Genomic DNA, 19,457 nt, shown 5'->3' with positions numbered 1-19,457 from the left:
TGAAGTGTTTAAGGTTATGAGGGTGAAATTTGGTTGGGGTGGAGGGGAGTTTTGGTGGTTAATGGAGGAGTATTTAAATGAGTTTGTCAAACAGGGTGTGGGAGGAAAAGTTGATTTGGTCATTTAGAATATTGCTTGGCTGTTGTTTGGTGTGTTTGTATATTTCAAACTGTTCTAGTACTGTTCACAACAGCCAAGCAATATTCTAAATGACCAAATCAACTTTTCCTCCCACACCCTGTTTGACAAACTCATTTAAATACTCCTCCATTAACCACCAAAACTCCCCTCCACCCCAACCAAATTTCACCCTCATAACCTTAAACACTTCAGTTCCTGTTTGGCTTGAAAATGTGCGATACCAGCACGAAACGGACGTCGCCACATCAAATAATGTGAGTGTTTTTTCACTTAAAAGTTTTATAAAATTTAATAATGGTAATCTTTTGTTTGTATTGTGATTTCCGCCAGTGATATGATTATGTTACTTTTATTGTACTGTTTGTATTGTGACTTTTGCCTATTACTGCACTGTGTATGCTTATTGGCAATAAAAAATATCTTATCTTATCTTATCTTGAATATGTATTTGTTGTATGGCAAATAAATGATTTGATTTGAATCAAGTTGAAACCTATACTATATGGTGTTGAAGTTTTGTATGAAAATTAGAGCCGAAATTATTGTTTGCTATCTAATAATTAGTAGGCATATTCAGGTAACTAAAGCATTATTATTTTTTGGAACAATTGAATTACTAGTAAAATTCTTGAGTGCGCGACGCAGAGGGAATTACAGAGAATTGCGCGCGTGAAGTCAGAGAAAACACTTCCCTAGCAATAGCTGCAGCAAACTTTTGCATGATTACGTCATCGCGCATCCCGCAGTAACGCTGCGTGGTTCAGAGAAACCTAGGCTTTAAAATGTAGTGGCTAGTCGCGCGTGTAAATTCTATTGGTCGATCCAGCGCACGCGCATTATTTCAAAGTATTAGCAATTTTGAAATGTAATGGCTAGTCGCGCGTGTAAATTCTATTGGTCGATCCAGCGCATGCGCATTACTTCAAAGTGGAATTGTGGAACGCTAGGAACTTCAAGGCCATCTCTGTTTACAGTCGACCGGCTCTCCAATTGAACAGTTGATGTTCCCCCTGTCGGGGTGCTTATGACGTCATAAGGACGGTCAGTTTGCAAGACGGTCACTTTGCAAGACGGTCAGTTTGCAGGACGGTCAGTTTTCAGGACGGTCACTTTGCAGGTCGGTCAGTTTCCTGGTCGGTCAGTTTGTAACCCCCCTATACGCTCAATGATCAGATCTACGATAGACCCTGTGGCAAATAGGCCTATATTTTATATCAATAATATAACTATAGTGAGGCCCACGTTATAATGGCAGAGGATAATGATTAAAGAAAAGCGATTCCGATTCTCTGCATTAATTAATTATATTTTTACACTGTCAAATACATAATTGGAATCGTTGTGGACCTGGAAAAGGATAGCACCGGCTTTGTCAAATAATAGACAAGGATAGCAAAACCAAAGTTGATCAAATACTGTCATTATAACGTGGACCTCACTGTATATATGATCAATGATCTGATCAACGATAAACCCTGAGGCAGATAGACCTATTACATTGTAATGTTAGACCTACTATGATAGTAATTTCATCCAGAGTGAAAGGTAGTCAACTAATATTATAGCCCGATTGAAAGGTTTGGATTTAGATGAGTCATGCACTCTAATTTATTATCTGAGAACATTTTTGAAAAGTAGCATATCACTGCGCACATGACTTGACAACAATACGACGAAAGTAGTTCATGATATTATCATCTTTTTATATATGAGAGCTCCTGCAGAACTAGAAGAAGAAGAAGAAGGAGAAGAAGAAGAAGAAGAAGAAGAAAGAAGAAGAAGAAGAAGAAGAAGAAGAAGAAGAAGAAGAAGAAGAAGAAGAAGAAGAAGAAGAAGAAGAAGAAGAAGAAGAAGAAGAAGAAGAAGAAGAAGAAGAAGAAGAAGAAGAAGAAGAAGAAGAAGAAGAGAAGAAGAAGAAGAAGAAGAAGAAGAAGAAGAAGAAGAAGAAGAAGAAGAAGAAGAAGAAGAAGAAGAAGAAGAAGAAGAAGAAGAAGAAGAAGAAGAAGAAGAAGAAGAAGAAGAAGCCAATGAAAAAGTGGAACTGAGTAAATAAATAGTGATACGTATTGATAGGTACGTACTTGAAACGCCAGTTACCTTGCTGTGTCGCTCTGGTCGTGAAACCGCGACTAGAAATGACGCAAGTGTGCACCGAGTCTAATATTGAGATCAATTTCAAGATGTAAACATTGCTTATGAATAACATCAATAAATTTGCTCCAACAATGCTAACTGAAGTAAATATCACTATAAATAATTCATTAAAGTAGACTAGACTTTAAAAATATATCAGATAATAATTCATAGTTATAGAGAAAGACAGTTTTGTACTATGCCTGTTGTCTTCTACCATTTATACTAGTAGTTCTGTGGACAGTAGACCTCATGCAGTATTCTCAACCACAAGTACCTATAGACCTTAAGGAAATACAGCAATAGACTGGCTTCTCCACACATCTGTGTAATCACTTGTCAGCTGATTTATGATGAATAATTCTATAGTCTGATTTATACTCTAATATTGGCGTATGAAAGAGGCTCCTTTTTCCTTTTATATTATCCTTGAAATGCAAAATTTCCAAAAAACTTGTATATACGTCGACGCGCAATTAAAAAAGGAACATACCTGTCAAATTTCATGAAAATCTATTACCGCGTTTCGCCGTAAATGCGCAACATATAAACATTTGAACATTCAAACATCCAAACATTTAAGTATTAAGAGAAATGCCAAATCGTCGACTTGAATCTTAGACCTCACTTCGCTCGGTCAATTATATTGTAATAATAATTTGTGATTGTCAATGAAATAAATTAATAAATTATGTTTAAAGATGAGAGCTGTATCTCAGTTTAATTTCGGTTTTTACATATTTGTGTGAACGTACATGAAAGTGTAATTATGATGTGGTGTCTTTTGTAAAAATTTATAAGTCACAAATTGGGGTAAGGATAGATATTGAATTGGTCTTGTACCATAAGTAGCAAATCCACAAATTAGAGTGAAAATTAGAGATGTGGAAGTAAAGCTGAGATAGGCTGAAAGCTGTGATATTACTTTAAAATTAACTTTGTGATTAAACATTAGTTTATCCTATTTCATCAACTTCTACTGTTTTAGGTATTATATTATGTTATCTATTATATTACTCACGCTTACGAAGAAAATAATACTTAAACTGGTCAGAAGGCTTAACAGCGGTACATACCTGGAAAATAGAAAGAGAAAATTAGTTCTAATGAACAACAAATAAAAAATTGATGACAAAAATTTGTATTTGTGTAGTTATTATAAGACGTGAGACCACTTATCATATTATTTTTACTATTTTTACTTATATTTTATTATTTACTCATCATATTATTTCTTATTTTGATTATACTCCAGAACTAGCTGGCCCGGCGAAATTCGTACCGCCAAATAGTTTAATGCATCTCATGACAAACTTTAGCTGGATGCACACCTGAGAAGGTGCGATGCGGCATTTTATTCATATAGATAATTTCCCACTGCAAAATAAATAATTTACTAAAAATCAATCAATTCTGAACACCGAAAACAGCACAATTATTCGAAACAAAGTCTTTAGAGCATGTAAGTCTTTAACCTGAGGCCGGACTGCTGGATGGTTACACTCAGAACAGTCTTTTTTTTTTAGTCTGAGCGTTTAGAATAAAATACATGGGCGGTTATGGAGCAGTACACACTCTTGTCTACTATCTACCGACGGCTGTTGAATGACGCAATGATTATAACAGCTGATTTTTATTTCTGTGTGTGGCCAGCTCGCAAATCTTCTCCCATAAGGATTGCATGTAATCTTTGAAGGACCGTAGGAAAGAGTCCTGAAGTCGGATTATAAATTTGATAGGCCATAAACCTGGTCCTGTACATAACGAACACAACAAAAGAAAATCATCAAATTCTGTGCACTCATGAAAAAGTTATTGAATGTCAAAATTTGAGGCTCCTTTTTCCTTCTATATTATCCTTGAAATGCAAAATTTCCAAAAACCTTGTATATACATCGACGCACAATTAAAAAAGGAACATACCTGTCAAATTTCATGAAAATCTATTACCGCGTTTCGCCGTAAATGCGCAACATATAAACATTCAAAAATTTAAACATTAAGAGAAATGACAAATCGTCGACTTGAATCTTAGACCTCACTTCGCTTGGTCAATTATATTGTAATAATAATTTGTGATTGTCATTGAAATAAATTAATAAATTATGTTTAAAGATGAGAGCTGTATCTCAGCTTAATTTCGGTTTTTACATATTTGTGTGAACGTACATGAAAGTGTAATTATGATGTGGTGTCTGTTGTAAAAATTTATAAGTCACAAATTGGGGTAAGGATAGATATTGAATTGGTCTTGTACCATGAGTAGCAAATCCACAAATTAGAGTGAAAATTAGAGATGTGGAAGTAAAGCTGAGATAGGCTGAAAGCTGTGATATTACTTTTAAATTAAACATTAGTTTATCCTATTTCATCAACTTCTACTGTTTTAGGTATTATATTATGTTATCTATTATATTACTCACGCTTACGAAGAAAAGAAGACTTAAACTGGTCAGAAGGCTTAACAGCGGTACATACCTGGAAAATAGAAAGAGAAAATTAGTTCTAATGAAAAAACAGATAAAATATTGATGACAAAAATTTGTATTTGTGTAGTTATTGTGAGTCGTCAGACCTTTACTTACTATACTATTTCTCATTTATTTTATTTATTATTTCATTTTTATTTTTTGCAATACAAATGTGACTAATGTAATAACATTGGTATTTCAATTATATTCCAGAATAATCAAATATTTCAACCTTCTTTGTTCAAATGAATTACACAGAAATGGATTCAGAGTAATTGGACTAGAATGCTCTAAGATTACAAAATTCTGAATGGCAATTGTATTGAGTATTATCAATAATATGAAGATTATCAAGTATTATCATGTATTATATATAATACATGCATAATTTTGTAATAACAAAAATGTAGTATTCCTTTAGATTTTAGACAATTTAGACAATGAATTGCAAATATTGACAAGGAATAAATTTTTTTGATATTCAATTCAAATAAACCTATTTCAGTATTTTAGAATAGTGTCAGGAGAAATCTATACTATAATAAAGGACAGAAGTGGCTTATACACGTACGGGATAGGTAAATTATGTTTGACGCATCATCACGTCTGAACTACTGAACTGATTAACTTGAAATTTTGCATATAGATTCTTAATTAACCGAGGATGGTTATAGGCCTATTTTCAATTCGTAATGAAGTCAAGTTTTCAGTTTGTGATGCTTTGAAATAAACCCTTGCGGAGCACGGGTTACCTGCTAGTAAATAATAAATAGATTATTGAGTATTATGTATTTTCAAGTATTATCACGTATACAATATAGAATACGTGCATAATTTTATAATAACAAATATGGACTACTCATTTAGATTTTAGACAATTTAAACAATGAATTGCAAACATTTACAATGAATGATATTTTAGAAATTCAATTCAAGTTGCTTCAGTATTTTAGAATAGTGTCGAGAGTAATGATTAATAAATTGCTTTTTGTGTAGTTGAGGAGTTGATATTGTGGTAATTATTCATATAAATCACAATTTCTTAGTATTTTTATTTAATATTAATAAATTGGATCAAGACTGACTTTGACATGAATGTATTTTTACTTTCCTTGCCCTATTACCATAGGTAAGGAAAGTATTGCTTTCCGAAAAAAATCAAGGTACCCCAATTTCTAAATTTCTATACGTTTCAAGGTCCCCTGAGTCCAAAAAAGTTGTTTTTGGGTATTGGTCTGTATGAGTGTATGTGCGTCTGTGTACACGATATCTCTTCTCCCAATTAACGAAATGACTTGAAATTAGGAACGTAAGGTCCTTACACTATAAGGATCCGACACGAACAATTTCGATCAAATGCGATTCAAGATGGCGGCTAAAATGGCGAAAATGTTGTCAAAAACAGGGTTTTTCGCGATTTTCTCGGATCCGGCTTCAACGATTTTGATGAAAGTTATACCTAGAATAGTCATCGATAAGCTCTATCAACTGCCACAAGTCCCATATCTGTAAAAATTCTAGGAGCTCCGCCCCATCTATGCAAAGTTTGATTTTAGATTCTCAATTATCAGGCTTCAGATACAATTAAAACAAGGAATTTTGAGTGGAAAAGATTGAGCACGAGAATCTCTTCAATTATGTTCAGTAACATTTCACCTAAATGGCGAAAATGTTGTAAAAACAGGGTTTTTCGCGATTTTCTCGGATACGGCTTCAACGATTTTGATGAAAGTTATACCTAGAATAGTCATCGATAAGCTCTATCAACTGCCACAAGTCCCATATCTGTAAAAATTCTAGGAGCTCCGCCCCATCTATGCAAAGTTTGATTTTAGATTCTCAATTATCAGGCTTCAGATACAATTTAAACAAATAATTTTGAGTGGAAAAGATTGAGCACGAGAATCTCTTCAATTAATGTTCAGTAACATTTTCACCTAAAATTAAAAATAAGCCCGAAATTCGAGATAATGTGATTTTTTCAATTGCAAACTGTTGACAACTGTTGATTCTATTAAATCATTCACTATGAAGAGATAGCAGACCTCGTGTGTTTCCAGCGTTATTGTCCCGTCACCAGTTGGCTCAGATCTATGAATAGTAGTAGACTTGAGATGCGCGGGAACACTAGCGTCAGGTGATCAATTTTCATAACGGCAAGGAAAGTTGTGTGAGTGCGCCACACAGATTTTTTATCCTGTCATGAGCAGATAAAAATATCTGACAAGCAGTTCAGAAAACGAATATTTTGTTCAGCAAAATATCACATCCATAATCTAAAATTACAATCATTGTCACAGGTCACAGTTACGGTTTTCAGAGTAGTTGCTCACCCAAAACTATTTTCTGCTCAATTCATTGTTCAAAGTCATTCATCTCATTGTCTTTTATTGTGAAAAACCATTCATAGCAGATGATGCATTATTTCTATTGAAAATATTGTTAATGCTTTAATATCTATTATATAGGCTAGCTATACTATCAGTTTTGTTAGCGCTTCTTCCACTTCTTTCTTTTCATTTCTATCTCATCTTTTTAGTTCATCATCTTCTTTCTCCACTCCTGCTTTCATGTATCTGCATCTCTTCTTCTTGTTTTACTTTGCCTTTTTACTATCATCACTCCCATCAATTCTATCCAATACTTCTTCTCTACTTTCTTTTTCATTCTCTCTCTTTGGTTAGAGAGTTAGTGGGGAGGATATTTTTAATATTCTTTCCGAAGAATGGACATTGATAGTCCAAAGCTCCGCCATTTATGTAGATGCATAACAATATGATTTATCTATAGTTATTATATTACAAATTGCTTTTTCATATCATATACAGTCAATATTATTTTCTTAGTCTATATTATGTAAATTCATCTATATTTGCTGTATTGTAAGCTATTGTATATAAGTGTATAAGCCAGTATATATTGTAATCTACATAAATAAAGTACTCAATCAATCAATCAATTCTATAAAATCCAATACTCTCTACTTATTTTTCATTCTCTCTCTCTCTCTCGGTCGTGTGTTAATGGGAAGGATATTTTCTATCCTTCTAAGAGAATCGACAATTATTTGTTGAAACACCGCCAATTTATGAAGTTACATCACATTATTATATTATCGTTATTCTAATTGCATCCAATCTTTATTCTCATTGATTAATTTATTTATACTTTGTAAAATTCGTTGAATAACTAGCAATATCGTCATTTAATTAGTAAATTAGTGTATAAGTCAGTAAATATTGCAACACACATAAATAAAGAAATTTAATCTAATCTAATCTCTCCGTTTTTCTTCTTCTCCCATTACTCTAACCAACCATCAAGAAATTCATGCTCTTTTAACTTTTTCGCCACTTATACTTCTCACTCTCCATCTCACTCCTATTCCTTCCCCCTCTTCTCTTTCCTTTCCTTCATCCTCAAATTCGAGTCTATAGGGAACAAACAAACAAACAAACTAACACACAGACATTCATTTTTATATATAGAGATTGATTCATACAATAAGTGCATCATCAAAAAGATAGGGAGAGAAAAAGTAAGGTAACCTAGTGCTATTCCTCTCCCAAATTTAGATAAGGTTGCACATAGTCCGAAATAGGTTAAGTCTGTAGTTGTTCACTGTTTTATTTTCTCTGACAATCCACATCTATTCAGAGGCTTTCATTACGGAACCATCTATAGGGAACAAACAAGCAAACAAACTAACACACAGACGTTCATTTTTATATATAGAGATTGATTCATCAAAATTATAGGGAGAGAAAAAGTAATGTAGCCTAGTGCTATTCCTCTCCCAAATTTAGATAAGTTTAGACATAGCCCGAAATAGGTTAAGTCACTGTTTTATTTTCTCTGACAATACACATTTATTCAGAGGCTTTCATTACGTAACCATCTACATAGAACCGCCAAAACAAATACACAGAGAACATCAGTAGTTAATTGCTTATTCATTAGGTTAAAGGCACTGTATTCTAAGGCCGGGACACACCTGTATTAGGTCAGCTGCTAAATTGAACTGTTACTTTTTCACCTTACAACTTTTTAGCGGCGGGAATTTTCTGTTCAAGGGCAACAACTCTTCTGTACTGAGATCCACTTCAAACTGTCAGCATTAATTAAATGGGAAGCATTGAAGTTATTTATGAGGAATGCTGTCAGTTTGAAAGGATGTTAAACAAACTAGAGAGAAGCATCAGCTAACTTGTTCTAAAATAAAAGCTGCTGGATGGAATGTTGGAATGGAAAATATTCCATATTGGGTCAAAGAAGGTTATAGAATTTTGTTCTATTGGATACGGTATTTTGAAGAGCCTCTGGTTCGCAGTTTTATTCTCCAGTTAAATTTGAACGCTGAATAGTTTCTGCAATTATGTACTCTCTTTCTAATTTTGATTCTGTCATTCAAAAAATAATCGATAATGGAAGAATGTTGGAATGGAAAATATTCCATATTGGGTCAAAGAAGGTTATACAATTTTGTTCTATTGGATACGGTATGTTGAAGAGCCTCTGGTTCCCAGTTATTCTCCAGTTAAATTGGAACGCTAAATAGTTTCTGCTATTATGTACTCTCTTTCTAATTTTGATTCTGTCATTCAAAAAATAATCGATAATGGAAGAATGTTGGAATGGAAAATATTCCATATTGGGCGAAAGAAGGTTATACAATTTTGTTTTATTGGATACGGTATTTTGAAGAGCCTCTGGTTCGCATTTTTATTCTCCAGTTTAATTGGGACGCTAAATAGTTTCTGCAATTATGTACTCTCTTTCTAATTTTGATTCTGTCATTCAAAAAATAATCGATAATGGAAACACCAATATATTTTCAAATATCATGGAATGTTAGTTATTAACTATATCTATATTATATAAAAGCGAAATGGCACTCACTCACTGACTGACTGACTGACTGACTGACTGACTGACTCACTCACTCACTCACTCACTCACTCGCAGAACTAAAAATCTACCGGACCAAAAACGTTCAAATTTGGTAGGTATGTCCAGTTGGCCCTTTAGATGCGCACTAAGAAATCTTTTGGCTATATTTCAACTCTAAGGGTGGTTTTAAGGGTTTAAAGTTCGTCTTTTAACATGTATATTCTTCTTCTCCCAATCTCTTAATTATAATTGAAATTTCCATATCATATTTATGTTACTATAGAACTATAATCTAGATAGAGTACCTCTTCGAAACAGTTGTTAACTGGCAACTAAATTAATAATTTTGTCAGGTTGGCATTAAGTTGAGTTGACTTTGTTAGGTTGGCACCAAGTTGAAGATTTAAATGCATTTATCGCGGAAAAATTGATAGGGCACTGCTACTTCAATCCTAGGAATATTATATTACTAGCCGTCAGGCTCGCTTCGCTCGCCATATCCGTTTAGCCAGACGTTTAGTCTGGCCCCCGACTGGATTGTCCTAACATATGATAAGAATGCTCAAATGAAAAATGCAGGCGAGCGAAGCGAGCATGCTGATTTTATTCTTGGTCGATCCAGTCGGGGGTCCAGGGGGCGGAGCCCCCTGGCTAGACGGATATGGCGAGCGAAGCGAGCCTGACGGCTAGTATGTAAATACAAAGAAAATAAAAATCTCAGTACCCTTTTTTTTAAATATTTTATCACAACATGTTTCGGTCATTTATGCCATTTCCAAGTGATATGAATTAAATAAATACTACTGGAAGATTCTTATTTTGATCATATGTATTAGTGTATTCATATGTTTTTATGAACTAGGACTGTAAATTTTTATTCTGGACGCTAGATTGTGTGCCATGCATGATTTCCAAATTCAGGTAGTCAGTATTGATTAACACAAAATTTAATAAAGCTATAAGAAAAACCTTTACAAAAAATAAATTCATTCTAGGTTATAGGACAACAAATAATGCATTCGAACTGATAAAAAAGAGATCAAATTTAAATGTACAGCAAGATAAGTTTAGAAAATCTGGAATCTATGAACTTAAATGTAGTGATTGCGACAAATTCTATATCGGACAAACGGGTAGAAATTTCCATATCAGGTTTCGAGAACACATCCAAGCACTAAAGTCTAAGAATTATACACAAAAGTCGGCATTTGCTGAACACTTGATAGATTCAGGCCATAATTTTACAGATATAAATTCCAATATGAAAATACTTAATTATGGTAATAAAAGTCAAAAACTGAATGTCAAAGAAGAATTTCATATTTATAAAGCAGCAAAATTAAACAGAGATAAAATAATAAACTTAATTCAATTAGACACCAATAACCCCATTTTTGATAGAATCATGCGAATTTAAACCCAAAATTTACAGTCCTAGTTCATAAAAACATATGAATACACTAACATATGATCAAAATAAGAATCTTCCAGTAGTATTTATTTATTTAATTCATATCACTTGAAAATGGCATAAATGTCCGAAACATGTTGTGATTAAATATTTTAAAAAAAGGTTACTGAGATTTTTATTTTCTTTATATTTATACTAGCAGGAACCCGTGCTTCGCAAGGATCTATTTTCAAAATTGATAATCTGAAAACTTGACGTAATGAAATTTTGAGGAATTGAAAATAGACCTATAACCATCCTTGGTTAATTAAGAATCTAGCCTATATGCAAAATTTCAAGTTGATTAGTCCAGTAGTTCAGACGTGATAATGCGTCAAACATAATTTTCCTATCCCGTACGTGTATAAGCCAACTCTTTATTTTATTATAGATATGGTTAACGACTGCAAGAGATAGGAGTGTGGAACAGAATAGTTGTGAAACTATGATAGCCCCAGAAGTTTCTCGAACACAATAGTATGTACTACATGAACTTTTTGAAAGTGATTTAAAAAAAAAGTTAAAACAACAGAACTGAAAGTTGTCAACCTTATCATTCTACCTCCATTTAGAGAGTTCGATTCTTGTTGGCAAGAAACATGTTATTCAACGCAGAAATCATTGTTAATTTACTAAACGATAGGATAAGTTGAATAGTTTCCCTTTCAGGGGGAGTTTTGACAACCCACAAACCTCATTTTTCATTTGAGGAAATATCGGAAAGTTGCATAGGATCTTATTTTTTGTTCAGCTTGCCAAAATACCCCTCATTTTAATATTGAAATTTTCGACTGACTCTACTAACAGTGAGTCAATAATTCTATCATGGCTCGAATAATTTTGAAATTGTAATAAAATAAAAATGGTAGAGAATAATTAATTCATGTGAATGTCAACACCTTTATTTAAAGACATATTAACTGCATGCGTTTTTGTATTGCCGATACAGCATTGATAAAACTGTAGACGTTTATTTAGCAGTCTCAAAAAGCTGTTCTAGCTAAAAAATTAATAATCCATACATTGGGCCTATACATTGCATCAGGAAAATGAAGTTCAAAACTATGGTTCTCCTAAACATATGTTGTTGACATAATTTCTTTGATGCAGCTGTTTCACATTCGCCAAATTATTATACAGAGTTTGTGAAAAAAATATTGATTATCAAAACAATACTTCTATTGAATTAATAATAATATCAAACATATTTATCAATTATTAGAACAATATTATTGAGGTTGAGTGGAATCAGGTAGAAAGCAATAACAGAACAGATGTTCTTTTTTGAATTTCTATCATATTATTTTGTTATTTCCAATGATTACAACATATGTTAGAATATTACATGTCAATAAATAAATTATTTCATTTCCATATGGCACTCACCTTACCATGTTCATAACCTTACTTAATAGGATCCTTTTTCATCCTTTGAAACCCTTAGAGGCAATATATCTCAAAATCCGTTCTTAGTGCGCGTCTAGCATGTTTGAAGAATATTTGTGCAAAGTTTCAAGTCTGTAGGACAATTAGTTTGAGCTGTAGTGTGATTTTACATCAAAATTTTCGAAAAATGCCCTCTCCTGGACCCCCCTGTGCTCCTGATCGAAATTTTTCTGCATAGATCTAATTTTTTTCGTAGCTGAACAAAAAAGTTCCTCATGACTTTGCTGTGCAATGAGCGGTTAAAAAGTACAAAATTTTGGGGGGGCCCTAGCTCCCTCAGGGGGGAAAATTTCTGAAAATCCTTTCTTAGTGGATGTTTTCAGGCTACCATAAACAATCGTGCAAAATTTCAAGTTTTTGGGCTCAGTAGTTTGGGCTGTGGTGTGATTTCAGTCTGTCGGGGCTTAGCCTTTTATAAGTATAGAGAGAGATTACAAGTAGCCCTATACAGGAGAGAGATAAATATATGTAAGTACACTATATATCAGTAGTAGTAATATTTTTCTGTAAACAGGAAAACAAATCCAAATTCCTCAAGCATTCAAACCTACAATCAGTACCACTACACCTTCTATTGTAAATAATATCAGAAACTCCACTAACTAGCAATAAAACTTCATCAAATTGTCACCAGTTTTCCTCATTTAGACTAAAAAATGAAATCATTTACAACACAGGTATGCGGCTAGGCGTAAAAATTGCCTTATTAAACGGCAATTTCAAACAAAATAAAACGAAATTGTTCGCATTCCGACGTATTATATGGCCTGAAAACGTTGCATAACACTAGAACTGATGCAGGCTATGGAATGCCTACTTTGAGAGAGAGAGAGAGAGAGAGAGAGAGAGAGAGAGAGAGAGAGAAAAAAAAAAGAAATTAAAACTTGAAGAAAAAGAGAGTGTGAGTGAGGGTGAGTAAGTGGGGAGAGAGAGAGGAAGTGTATTAGAGAGAATAATAAGAGAGGGAACGAGGAAGATGGTTGGTGAGAGAGAAAGAGAGAGTGTAAGAGAGTGCTAGTGAGAGTAAGTGAGAGAGAATAGAGTGTCATTATCATCCTTGTTTGGACACAACCATCAATCAACGGACCAGTTTGCTCTTTTTTTAGCAGCACAAACAGAAATCTAGACCGTGTGATGAAATCGTACACTAGTCGCAGAATTTGTAGATTCAACAGAAAATCGTGACATCAGTGGGTCACGCTTGTATTTAAAGTGGTGTGTACTGATAGTAAAAAATATTGCTACTTGAATTGTCAGATTCACTTCATAGTGTCAGTTTTAGATTAATGGGACGTTTTGAAGTTATTTAGGAGGTTTGATGACCGCTTGAATTCACATCTCACTGAACTCTTATCTGTCAGTATTGATTGGATGGGAGACACTATTGTTATTAGGCGAGGAATACTGACAGATTGATATGAATCTAACCATGGTTGAAGCTGAATGACATTTCCTAAGCAGGCAGTAGTAGCTAACAGGTTGAAACGGAATGGGTCAGTGCTTGAAATCAAAGTAAGTCCGTTATTAAAAACTGGTTCACGATTATGCAATTCAATTGCACCTGTGTGCTATCTGTTATGCTGTTGTACTCAAGGATTTCTGGAAACTGTAATAACAAGGGGGATCGTGAGAACCGTCTTTTTTTGCCCACAAAGATTTCTTATTTTTCCATTAAATACTGTGAAATTCAATCCAGGACATTCGAACCCATGTAATAAAACTTATAGGGCGGGTTTCCGAGCTCGGGATTTAGCTAAGTCCTAGACTTTAAACAGCTGGAGTCAGAAAATTAGCTTTCCAAAACGGGGCGTAGTTGCAGCTTTTATAACAGTAGTCGTAGTATTTATTTTATCATTTATATAATCGGAAATGTTTTTCCTTGACGAAATCAGACATTCCTAAATAATTCAAAATAGCTGAAACTTTACACTATTTTCTCTTCATTTTGTTTGTGTTCAATTTTCCAGTTTTTCGAAATTTAATTCAAACGTGACTATGACAATGACTGCGACTACGCCCCGTTTTGCAAAACCAATTTCTGACTCCAGGACTTAGCTAAATCCCGAGCTCGGAAACCCGCCCTAAATGTTTTGAAGAATTATTACCATTCATTCACCTTTAAAAAAAGTATTATTTTTTATGTAATATCAGACTAAATAAACAATATAAGCTAGTTGAACAAACTAAGTAAGTTAGATCTGTGGTATTATGCACTAAAATGTAGCCTGTGTTGCGGAAGGGTCTAATTGAAAACTTGACAAACTGTAAACTTGACCTACTGATATCTCAAAGAATTTAAAATAGGCCTATAACAATCCTTGGTAAATAAAGAACCGATATGCAAGATTTCAAGGTCTGATTACCTTATCTAAGTTTATCGCTAATGGTCTCATTTATTTTAATGTGGTACATTCGAGTTAAAACGAACTGCTGGTCAATCTCCATTTCTGAATCAACCATCTAAGTTTATCGCTAATCTAGGTTTAAACGAGGATATGGTCTCATTTATTTTGATGTGGTACATTCGAGTTAAAACGAACTGCTGGTCAATCTCCATTTCTGAATCAACCATCTAAGTTATCGCTAATCTAGGTTTAAACGAGGATATGGTCTCATTTATTTTGATGTGGTACATTCGAGTTAAAACGAACTGCTGGTCAATCTCCATTTCTGAATCAACCATCTAAGTTTATCGCTAATCTAGGTTTAAACGAGGATATGGTCTCATTTATTTTAATGTGGTACATTCGAGTTAAAACGAACTGCTGGTCAATCTCCATTTCTGAATCAACCATCTAAGTTTATCGCTAATCTAGGTTTAAACGAGGATATGGTCTCATTTATTTTGATGTGGTACATTCGAGTTAAAACGAACTCTTGGTTAATCTCCATTTCCAATCTCCAATCTCCGATTATAAACTGAAACGGATACGGTTTTAGTTTTCAATTAAGGATATAATCACGGATGGTATTTATTTATTAATACTAATTATTCTGATCATACTCATATGCACAATCCAAATTTATCACTGATCCTACGATTAGATGAATAGTAGTGTTTATTATTTTTGTGTTATTTTTCAGTTTAAACAGAGATGAATCATTACTGTCAAAAAAATCAAATCAAAAATCGTTTATTTATCCTTAATAAACCTAAATAATAGTTATTACAAATATCCAATAAAAGCTATATAAATAGAACTAAGGACTTCTGCTACCGGAAATATTGACTGAAAAACTAAAAGCAGAAGGAAATTTGAAGAATGCAACCATCCAAATTACCATCGATATCTGCCATTCAGTTCTATGGTCAATATTTGCAGTAGCAGAAGTTCTATCTATATAGCTTCCTTTGGATATTTGACATATTTATTATACAGTATTAATTCCTCTCTAAAATGACGGACCTTCATTTTCAAACATTTCTAAACCAGCGATCTCTCAACCGGATCTCTGTGGATACACCTGCAAAGCAAATTATTGACATTGTATTCGAAAATATGAAATTAAATCGATTAATTCAATTCCTAAACACGTCTAGCTATCGAAAACTGTGCACCGAATAGTTGAAAATAATTAAATAAACGTTTGAAGATTGTATTAATTTGGGTCGAGTTTTCTTGAATAATAATTAGCAGATGTCGAAAATTATTCATTCGACGTATATTTTGGGATATCATACGTCAATTGTGACCTCAATTCACGAAACATTACTTTGAAAAATTATTATTGAAATTGATATTTTTCGGGGAAAATTATGAATAAAATCGAAGAAAATAATGAATGAATGAGTGAGTGAGTGAATGAATCAGTGCCATTTCGCTTTTATATATAATTATAACATAATCAACAGAGCTAAAAATCTACTGGTATTTTCAAATTTGGCAGGTTTGTTCAGTTGGCTATTAGTCCAGTCAATATAGACATAAAAAAGGGGGTGTGCTTGTAATATATATTGTAGTTCTGATTTCTTAATATTAATTGGATACATGAGAGAAGTTCAGAACCAATTTCTTCATGCAAAATTTTCCTTGTGCTAGATACAGAGTGGCCCAAAAACCTCGTATTTTCGGCTCATTTTCCAGTTTTCAGCTATTTCTGCCAAATCTCGTTATCGGACAGAAAAATTTGCTCTTGCCTTTTTTTTTAGATTATAAAATTCTGAATGAAATGAGATCATTCGGAACTCTATATCTCCAATGAGTACTGAGTTATGATTTTTCAGAAAATGAAATTTGAAGAAAAAATCAATTTTGATGAATTTTAGTTTTTCATCAACAATAACTTCCGATTGTTACCATTTAGATGTATAATTCAAAATCCCCCTGGGCGTATTTTTGTGCTCTACAATCTGAGATCAGGTAGAGCGCTCTATCTCATATAGATTTCCAGGTACATCTGACAACAATGCTCCTTGCATTGTGGAAAACACCTGATTTATAGCTTCAACCATCTAGAGAGGCGCGCATAAAACACCTCAAGGATAAAAATTTCCAACACTCATAACTTTGACACAATGCTCGGATCTCATCGTACTTCAAAATCATGCATCACAAGTCAAATTCGGTCGGAAAATGGAAAATTAATTTTTTAGAGTACTTCAACCCGTATTTCATCAGATCATCTTCAGATTAGATAATCTCAAAACTCTTCCCATAATCTCATCTCAATCAAAACCAACAATCCTTAGACTACATCACCAGACCCAACAACACACGATATACAATTTCAGTGAACAGCATTGAAAATTACATACTTTCACTCGAATACAAAATAACCTGTTATTTGAAGAGGAAAGTTCATTATTTTCAGATGAAACTGGTAAAGATGCGGTTACTGGTGAAATCCTAAACCAATCTGTCAGCATCGCTTTTATGTGAAGCACTAACATCTATATATATAAAAGCGAAATGGCACTCACTCACTGACTGACTGACTCACTCACTCACTCGCATAACTAAAAATCTACCGGACCAAAAACGTTCAAATTTGGTAGGTATGTTCAGTTGGCCCTTTAGAGGCGCACTAAGAAATCTTTTGGCTATATTTCAACTCTAAGGTTGTTTTTTAAGGGTTTAAAGTTCGTCTTTAGCATGTATATTCTTCTTCTCCCAATCTCTTAATTATAATTGAAATTTCCATATCATATGTTACTATAGAACTATAATCTAGATAGAGTACCTCTTCGAAACAGTTGTTAACTGGCAACTAAATTAATAATTTTGTCAGGTTGGCATTAAGTTGAGTTGACTTTGTTAGGTTGGCACCAAGTTGAAGATTTAAATGCATTTATCGCGGAAAAATTGATTGAGCACTGCTACTTCAATCCGGGGAATATTATATTTCTAGCCGTCAGGCTCGCTTCGCTCGCCATATCCGTTTAGCCAGACGTTTAGTCTGAGCCCCCGACTGCATTGTCCTAACATATGATAAAAATGCTCAAATGAAAAATGCAGGCGAGCGAAGCGAGCCTGATGATCTCATTCTTGGACGATCCAGTCGGGGGTCCAGGGGGCGGAGCCCCCTGGCTAGACGGATATGGCGAGCGAAGCGAGCCTGACTGCTAGTTGGTTATATAAAATTCTGACAAAAGAGAATATCCCTATTGCTCATTCAGGGCTACCGAAAAATTTCTAAATCTGTCAGCATTGTTTAAATGGGAAACATTGACGACATTCATAAGGAATGCTGACATTTTGAAATGAATCTCACTTGAGCTAATTTACGGCTACCGCTGAGCTCTTAAATCAATCTGTCTGACTGTCAATCAATCTGACATGTCTATTGCGCATGCGCTAATATGTTTGCATCATATATGAGGAGGGATCATTCTCCCTATTCCCTGTACATGAATTATTGCCATGAGTGAATTATCAGCCTGATATTACGTGTATTGCGGTTATTACATGATGTATCCATATGTATCTCCTTACATACCTCTTGTATAGAATAGTATTTATAGAGAGAATGTATTATGGGTATCTCCGTATCCAGTCATATGTATAACATACCCAAAGGGGAGGTAATTATGTATCAAATCTCTTCCCCACTTTCTCTTCACACTCTCTTCCCCACATTATTATATTATCGTTATTCTAATTGCATTTCTATATTTATTCTCATTGATTAATTATTCATACTTTGTGAAATTCGTTGAATAACTAGCATTATCGTAATTTAATGTAAATTAGTGTATAAGCCAATGAATATTGTAACATACATAAATAAAGGAATCTAATCTTCTGGTAGAGAGTTAGTGGGAAGGATATTTTGAATATTCTTTCCGAAGAATGGACATTGATATGTCCAAAGCTCCGCCAATTTATGTAGATACATAACAATATTATCTATAGTTATTCCAAATTGCTTTTTTCATATCATATACAGTTCAATAATTATTTTCTTAGTCTATATTAAGTTAATTCATCTATAATTTTGCTGTATTGCAAGCTATTGTATATAAGTATATAAGCCAGTAATATTGTAATCTACATACATAAAGTACTCAATCAATCTTCCCAAGTTCCAAGCCTCACCATTTCATGTGAAAACATTACAGTTATACCTCAATATTCCAGTTATGAACATTAATGAAACGAATGAATATGATTGTTATTCTACTACAGTTGAGAAGATAATATTCCCTTCTTGTCATTTACAACATAGAAAAAAATATTAATTCAATATTATGAAATAAAATTGATAAAAAAGTTCAAGTGAATAACTGATACAAGTAGGACATACACGACGTGGAAACTTTTATACAAATTTGAATAATTGATGTCGATGTTTTACTTTATTATTAGACCTATTGATCACTCTTCTATTTGTACAGCTCCTATTGTCATGAAAAGAATTAATTAATTCATGAATGATTGCATGCATGTTTGGCTCTAATTAAGCCCAGCTAAAAATATCGGTCGGAA

General features: G+C 33.6%; 1 protein-coding gene across 1 annotated transcript in view; it reads right to left on the bottom strand.

Annotated features, from left to right (window-relative positions):
* The window catches only part of LOC111060651 (D-beta-hydroxybutyrate dehydrogenase, mitochondrial), a 281,404-nt gene that overhangs the window by 62,507 nt on the left and 199,440 nt on the right, over window positions 1-19,457 (bottom strand). The window lies entirely within an intron of this gene.

The sequence above is a fragment of the Nilaparvata lugens genome, chromosome 11, assembly GCF_014356525.2.
Source record: "Nilaparvata lugens isolate BPH chromosome 11, ASM1435652v1, whole genome shotgun sequence".
Taxonomy (NCBI): domain Eukaryota; kingdom Metazoa; phylum Arthropoda; class Insecta; order Hemiptera; family Delphacidae; genus Nilaparvata; species Nilaparvata lugens.
This window is presented reverse-complemented; position numbering and strand designations above follow the sequence as displayed.